Below are 8,827 nucleotides of genomic sequence, written 5' to 3'. Positions count from 1 at the left end.
GCTATGGGGGGGGGGGGAAAAGAAAAAAGAAACAGGATAAGGGGAGTGGAGAATGCAGGGGGGGAGATGCGTGGGTGTCACTTTAAGTAAGGATTGAGGCCAGCCTCACTGAGAAGGTGATACCTGAGCAGAGGATTGGAGGAGATAAGAGAGTGAACCCTGCTCACTTCTGAGGGAGGAGCATCCAGAGAGAACAGCCAGTGTAAAAGCCCTAAGGCAAAGTGGAGAGTTGAGGAGAGAGTGCCAGAGATGTATCAGAGAGGCCAGAAGGGGCCCATGACCAGGGGTAAGGGTGTGTTTATATTCTGATGGGGGCTTGAGGACATGGAAAGAATGAACATGTGGGAAAGAACTGGGTTGGACTATTTATTGTAACTTGTGATATACACCCATCAGCAGCATCTAACCAATAAAACAGAAATCACTCATTTAGTTTCCACAGTGGGAATTTAATGCGGGACATAAACTGCATAACCGATGGGAAAATTGGGAAAAACAGGGACGGTGATGAGCAGTAACAGAAGACACTCCCAGCCCTAGCCTGGAGGGATAGAGGCAAGAGGCAGTGGAAGGCAGCATGGGGACAGGGTTCACCTGGCGAAACTTGAAGCACAGAAGATCCTTCTAGGAAGAGCTAGAAGGACAGAGGAGATGCAGCCTCTGCCAGAGAACCCGCTTGAGGCTTCCCCCTTCCTTCCACCCTTCATTCTCCTGTCAGTGGCCAAACTCTTCCTGGAAAATATCACCTGCAGAGATAAGCCCTCCTCTGAAGAGTGTAGAACGGGTATCCCAGGGATCGCTTGCTGTGTAACAAACTACACCAAAATTCTGTGGCTTAAGACACAGCCATTTCATTTGCTTATTTTCCTACAGTTTGGGGCACAGCTCAACCAGCACTGTTTATTTCTGCTCCAGAAAACCTCCTGAGAACAGCTCCCTGGGGCTGGAGGATCCACTTCTGAGACAGCTCATTCGTGTGGCTGGCAGATCAGTGCTGGGCACTGGCTGGGGGCTCGCCTGGCACTGACTGCAAACTGAACCGTATTCCCTCCCAGCCTTTGCTTTCCAGACTAAACAGTCATCTTTGTGGTCTGATGTCCTCAGCCTAGATGGTCTGCCAGGTGGAAATAATAGTGAAGGACCATGAGTTTGGGTATTGGAGAGACTGCGTAGGGCTGTACCACACAGCAGCAGGCTTAGGGCCAGTTGCCTAGTCTTTCAGGATGCTAGTCTACACAACTATAACAGGAGGCATACGCATACCTCCCTCGCAGAGTGATTCTGAGACCGAGTGAGATCCTACAGGTAAAGCCCAGGACCTGTACTGAGCAAATGATTGTTCTCTTAGTCTCCTTCCCCCACTAGCAACGCCAGCCAGAATAAACAGAGGAGAGCCAGGCTCTTCTCAGAGAAAGCACTTCCTTCTGTTCAAACTCCTGAACAATAAGAGGGAAGAAGGGACCGAGTTGGCAGGAAAGGAAGGATGCAGGAAGAAAGGAAGCATAGAGCATAGTCTGGCCGTTTTAGCTCTAAACATTGAGTTAAACTGGCTTATCAATTTCCAATCACCCTCAGTGTTCCCCCAGCTTAATCTGTAATGGAAAGAACACTTGCTTTGGGCTGAAAGGACCAGAATTCAAGCCTCAGCTCTGTACTAGTAAGAGTAATTTGGATGACCCTTAGGCAAAGCATTGTATTCTCTGACCTTGAGTTTCCACACTTACATCTGTGGATATTTCTTCCTCCCTCTTAGGTTTCTGCACAAATTGAACTAGGTAATATATGTTCAAGCGCTTTGCAAAGCTGAATAAAAATGTAAGGGATTAATTATAATTTCTATTACTGTCACTATTACCATTCTGGACTTTGATTCCAATTCCTTCTTCCTTTGTCTTCTGGGATTCTCCCTGCTTTGCCCAGAAAGCTCATTCGTTAGGCATCAAGGGTAATTCCCATACAGACAAAAGATGTGCAGCTTCCAGATCAGCTAAATTAGAAATGTTTAAATTTTTCATCTATTCCCTTGTCTACTCTTTAGTCAATAGCTTATTCTGACAACTTCATTACCTCCTAATTACTCCAAGTTCCTTTGCTCATTTTCTGTGTGTGTGATAAAAAAACAAAAACAAACAAAAAAAAACCTCCTAAGAAAGGGATTTGACTTATGAAGTCACTCGACCCCTGACTGACAACCAAACCTTCCCTGCTCACTTGAAGGGGATTTGCTTTCTCTTTGTTGCAAATATTTGCAAAAGCGCTTCTGGTGCCTTGCTTGACGATTGCCAACTCTCCTTTTCTGCATACTTTACCTTCCACTGCAAGATGAGAGCGATAAGACACATTTTCTTCCTTCTCTCATCAGAGCTGATATATACTCTGCCTATAAATCTTTGAGCAGCCCTTCAAGAAGCTGTATCAGATGTGCCTTAATCTTTGTATTACTCATTTCTTAAAGGAATTTTAATCTATTGGGCTTTAATTTTACATCCCTTAGTGCCAGCCTTTTCTTAGCAAGGCACTTTATTCTTGCAATTTGATAATTACTTTCACTGTCACTTTCTCATGAGGCTATACTTAGAAAATTAGAGGTGGAAGTGAGCTTTGAGATCACCCAGCCTCCTGTGATGCCCAAACCTGGCGACTTGTGTTAATCCCAGGGCTTCTTATTAAAAATACAGATTTCCAGAAGATTCTAGTTCAAGAGTGCAGCTCTGTCAAGTGTGTGTTTAAGGTGCCACACAAGTGATTCTAATGAACAGGCAGCTGAAGGAACCATGAATCTAGTCCACGGATTTCAAATCAGAGATGGCTTCATGGTGGAAGGGAAGAGCAAAGAATTTGGAGTTTGGGGGACATGGGTTCAAGTACTGTAGCCTCTTCACACCAGCTGAGCATCCTGGGGCAAGTTCTTTATTCTCTGTGGCCTTAAGTTCCTAACACGTAAAGTGGGGATCACAGCGCTGCAGAGAATAGCTTGGAGGCTTAAAATGGAAAAACATATCCAGTGGGAATTTGATCCCTTTCTCTTCTCCTAGGGTCTCTACTATTTCCAGTTTTGCACAGTCTAATTAAAATTATGCTTTTAGGATTACCACTGCTTTCTTGGTTATCATCAATGTAGCCCCTAATTGAATCCTCACAGCACCACTATGAGGGCAGTACCATTATTATCTCCAATTTACGTATAAGGAAAAGAATGTATAGTTAAGTTATGCAAAATCCCTCAACTCAAGTGGAGGTGTCAGAATTTGAGTACAGAAGGCCTGACTCCAAAGCCCATACCCTCAAACGCTCTGGCAGATAATATTTTTACTAAATTCCTGCCCTACTTGCCAGGACCAGGACCAGGACCAGGACCAGGACCAGGGTATGGCAAGCAGGGAGCTGAAGCTACTCCATTTAAGGAGGCCCTCACGGCCCCCAAGAGTAAGGGGCTCCTTAAATCTGCCACCTAAGAGTCTCTCCTTATTCACCTTGGTCAGGCTCTAGTGGGATCCAAAGGGGAGGAAGAAATAACTGAAAAGTGGTGAAAAGGACACTGGTGGCCTCTTCTGCTGTCTTCCCTTCCAAAGGGACACGCAGTGGGGCATTTATTCCCTGACATACTGAAGGGCCTGAGAGGACTGAGGGATACAATTTGGACCAAGATCTAGCACTTGGGCTAGCTTGAAGCTAATGACCCTTCTCCAAATAATTCTCAAAACTGGCCAGAGGATGGAAGGGAAACTGAGGCAGGATGGACCTTCAGCTGGGAGCCAGTAGATTTGCTGTGGGGAGAGAAACTATGAGGGGGAGTCAGGACAACAGAGAGTCTTTAGCTCTCCTACGTTAATATGATCCAGGGCAACAGGTTGAATCCTTAAAATAACCTCATGAGAATGGCATTCATAATAATATTTTAAAGGTGGTAAAAACTGAGGGTAAGAGAAAAAGTCTATTTAAAACTAGAAGACAAGAGGTAGAAAATGAGTATTAAGTATCTATGACATGCCATATGACATGTACTATTTAATGTTATTTAGTTATCACAGGAAACTTGTGAGGGAGGTAAAAATAGATTCTTTATACAGATGTGGAGGGATGCTGAGATTAAAGGAGAGTGTTGGACTTGCTTAATGTTACACAGGAACCATGATTCTAACCACATTGGCTTGACCACAAAGCTGTGCTTTTTCTTCCCAAAATGGCACAAAGGTTTCAGCTTCTGGCTGATTGTCAGTGGGTCCCAGGTGCCCTGTGTTGAGGAGAATACTGAGATGGCATCTGGATTTGATTAGTGATGTCTGTCATGGGTTGGAGGGAAGCAGAAGTATTCATGCCATCCCTACACCATGGTGCTCTCCAGGAAACTAACCCCAACACCTAACATCAGGAAGGTGTAGGTCCAGAACCTGGACACAAGGTCTTCTGAAATCAAATTCCGCTTCTTTCTCACTATCCCAAATTGTTTCCCACGCCTTTTTTTTTTTTTTTTTAGAGTAAAAGTGCTTTACAACGTTGTGTTAGTTTCCACTATACAATGAAGTGATCAGCTGTATGTATACCTATATCCCCTCTCTCTTGGACCTCCCTCCTACCCCCCATCCCCCACATCTAGGTCATCACAGAGCACAGAGCTGAGCTCCCTGTGCTATACAGCAGGTTCCCACTAGCTATCTATTTTACACATGGTAGTGTATTTATGTCAAACCTAATCTCCCAATTCGTCCCACCCTCCCCTTCCACCCCCGTGTCCACATGTCTGTTCTCTACGTCTACGTCTCTATTCCTGCCCAACAAATAGGGGCATCTGTACCCCAGACAGAGTGAAGTAAGCCAGAAAGGGAAAAACCAAATTGTTTTTTGAAATGCTTTCTGCAAACTGCATCCTAGGTATTTCTGTAGCTTCAATGCCTGGATCAACAAAGATATGACGCCTTCACTGAACTCATTGGATACATTTACCTGAACTAACCGCATAGCGGAGGAGATGACAGGGATTTTGCCTATTTTCCCAGATGAAGGAACCAAGGCAGAATGTCACAGAGCTAGTCAGTAGTGAAACTAGGACTCAGATCTAGAACTGTGATCTCCACATGGTGTTCTCAGCACTGAAGCCTGCTGAGGGAGGAGGGGTGGGAGGGAGAAAGGAGTGACAGTTGTTCCAGGGGGGGAGGTCGCAGAGAAAAGAAATTGCCGCAGGTCTGTTTGTTCACACTTCCCTCTAAATAAGGGCTGTGTGTCTCAGCACATAAACAATGAAATAAACTGCCTCTGGCAGGCTCAGGGTGGAGTATCCGTGTGAGGAAACCGCCTTGCTGAGATCCTTGGTGTTCTGGATCGGAAGAGGGGTAGGAGGCACAGGCAAAGAAACTGAGTGGGAAAGAGAGGCCAGTCTGAGGCACAGACCCAGGGGTTAAACTGGTCTTTTTGGAGGAAATGACCCCCCTTTACCCTGTCCTCCATACTCCTCCTCTCTCCCCTGATTTTTGATGTTTGACCCTGCACAACCTTTTAATTCCACAAGGAGAGAAACTCAAGATGCCAGCATCCCTGAGAGGCAGGCACAGCTGTGCCAATTTCATACTAAGGTGTAAATGACTGATAGAAACAGCTCACATCTGAACTCCTTATTAAATATTTGGAGAACAACAATCTGTGCAGAGCACTATGCTTGGGACCCGCCATGGATAAATTCTACATCCTTAGGGAATTTACAAACATAGGGAGCATGCAATGAATATGTTCTCTTCTCTGTAGTCTCACAGCCCTGTGTATCAGGTTGTAACAGTCTCATATGTCGTATTCTTTGAGCACTTGCTCTGTGCTCTTTTTGGTGGAGGTACATAAGTCAAGACTCTTCACTACCTGGAGCTCACACTCTTACCTGGGAGATAGCAAAGGGAAAGGAATATGTAGTCCAGCGTGAAAGATGATCTAACTAAAGGACACAGCAAGAGCCTGCAAGGGGAGGGCAAGCCTTCCTAGAGAAGGCATGAAGAGCTTAGAGGGGAAGAGACTCCCAATCGAAATTTAAAGGACAAAGGCAAGCTGGATATAGACAAAGAAGAGGGAGAACATCAAAAACTGAGAACAGCTTATGTGAAGATATAAGCTGTCTTTTTTAAAAAATCAAGAAATGATGGTTTTTTTTTTTTTCATGCGGCAAGAGTATAAAATCAAAGAAGAAAGGCGAACAAGAAGCGAGATGGGTGAAGTAGATAAGCTCATGATGGGACCTGTAAGTCTCACTAAGAAGTTTGAACTTGGAGGTCATGGGGAGCCACTAAGGGTTTTTAAGCAGAGAAATGAAAAGATAAATGTGACTTTCACTCTGGCTGATGAGAGGAGAGTGGCTGGGAGTGCGGCAGATCAGATTATGGTTCCCAACTCTTCACTTTCTCCCCATATTTATAATTCTATATCGACAGCTTTCGTTATGCCGCTTTGCAGTGACTCCCTCTAGGGTGGGATTTCTTAACGTCAATAGTATTGGCCTTTTGTATCGGGTCATTCTTTGCAGTGGGGTCTGTCCAGTGTATTGTAGGATGTTTAGCGGCATCCTTGATCTCTACCCACTATATTCCAGTAAAATTGCCACCCCTGCCCCCTGTCCCCATCCCACTTTCCTACACAGTTTGCCACGGGCTGAGATGCAGTTTTGTTTTGTTTTGTTTTTTTGCGGTACGCGGGTCTCTCACTATTGTGGCCTCTCCTGTTGCGGAGCACAGGCTCCGGACGCGCAGGCTCAGCGGCCATGGCTCACGGGCCCAGCCGCTCTGGAGCATGTGGGATCTTCCCGGACCGGGGCACGAACCCGTGTCCCCTGCATCGGCAGGCGGACTCTCAACCACTGCGCCACCAGGGAAGCCCTGAGATGCAGTTTTAAGACTTCTTCCCCTCCTTTCCCTGTCCATTCTTTAGACAGATTCTTTAAAGGTTTTCCCTGTGATTTTACCAATAACAACTCTAGGAAAAGCAAAGGGAATTAATAGCATAATAAACACAGGGATTCTACCAAGTTATAGGACAGGACACAGGGAGGGGGAAGGATAATCTGGGACGAAGTGAGAGAGTGGCATGGACATATATACACTACCAAATGTAAAATAGATAGCTAGTGGGAAGCAGCCACATAGCACAGGGAGATCAGCTCCGTGCTTTGTGACCACCTAGAGGGGTGGGATAGGGAGGGTGGGGGGGAGACGCAAGAGGGAGGGGATATGGGGATATATGTATACGTATAGCTGATTCACTTTGTAATACAGCAGAAACTAACACACCATTGTAAAGCAATTATACTCCAATAAAGATGTTAAAAAAATATATAGTAATATCTCTGATATTGCAAAGTGACCCTGGGGGGCAAAATCATCCACCCTACTCCCCTAGTTTAAAACTGCCATTCTAGAAAAAGTTGGAATATACGACTCTGACCAACTGATCCGTTTGATTGGGCTAGTGGAATGTCAGCAGTTGTCATATATGCCACATCCAACCAGCGGCTTTGAATGAGCTTTCTTTCCTGTCTCAGTTGACTCTTATTATGCCATAATAAGAGCAGGCCCCAGGTAGCCTCTTTCAGCCTGGATTCCAGAATGAAGACATGTGTAGTTGGCCTGAACCAGCCTGAAGCCTGGAGTCGGTGAAGCCTGGCTGAGATCAGATGAACCACAGCCAACCTGACACTCAAGGGCCCCAAATAAAACATTGCCCTATAAACCTCTAGAATTATAGAGTTGTTTGTTATGCAGCGTTACTGTAGCAAAAACTTGGCTAACACGAGGAGTAAGGCTAGATGCAAGGAAATCAGTGTAGATTTGTTTAAAGCCAATTCACTGGAGAACGCTCTCCCTGGGTAGATAGACGTGGCAGAAGGGTAGGACCTGGGGTGACTGGGGAGATGCGGGAATTCCATCATCCCGAGAGCTCCAGATTCAATGACTTTGCTCCCCATCCCCAGTGCAGGCACATGACCCTGGCAAGTCACTCCATCTCTTCAATGCCCCTTTTCCTATCAAGAAAAGGAAGCATTTGGTCTCCCTGATGCCTATAGTGGCCTCAAGCTCTGGTTAGTACAGAGTGTTAGGTTAACTAGAGGTACCTGCTATATCTGACCAGACATTGCCCGTAGAACAGGTCACTACCCAGAGATCCTCCAGTGACTGAGAGGCTCTCCCTGTGGCTCGGTTAGGGACAGGATGTTTTGAGCTCTTGACGTGAAAGAATCAAGGAGTTTTCTTGAGAACTCACTGAGACTGTAGCTATGGCTAACTAAACTGTACTCTTTTAATCCAACTCTCCCTGGACTGACCAGGAGGAGATTTAAGTTTTAGCCCAGGCTCTGCTTCCTCCTAGCTGCATAAACTCATGCTATGACTAGATGACCTCTTCAGGAACTTCCAACCCTAGTATCCAATGAATCGAAGAAAGCTCTCGTTTGTTTCTCCAGTGGACTCTACATATTTGCCATCCCTATCCCCAACTATTTCCAACCATTGCTGTCACTGACCCTTCTATCCATCCATTCATCCAATAAGTATATATTAGGCATCAATTATGTGCCAAGAACAGCACTAGGTACCTGAATGTTCAGAATGGGCAAATCTGATCATCGCCGTCTTGAAGCTTATCTAGGTTAAGGCTTGCAAACCAGTGGCCCATGGACTGGTTCTAGCCACAGATTTGTTTTCTTTGGCTTATGCAATATGGGTTCTTTTGAAAAAAGTAGATGATCTTGTAATAGTGGCCCCATGTTCCATAAGGCATCAATTGTCTGGAACAGAGGGCAGTGTGCATGTATATGTGCAAGTGTATATGTATGTGTGTGTGTGTATTCATATTACCG

This window comes from Phocoena phocoena, chromosome 17, assembly GCF_963924675.1.
Source record: "Phocoena phocoena chromosome 17, mPhoPho1.1, whole genome shotgun sequence".
Taxonomy (NCBI): domain Eukaryota; kingdom Metazoa; phylum Chordata; class Mammalia; order Artiodactyla; family Phocoenidae; genus Phocoena; species Phocoena phocoena.
Note: the sequence above shows the minus strand (reverse complement) of the source record.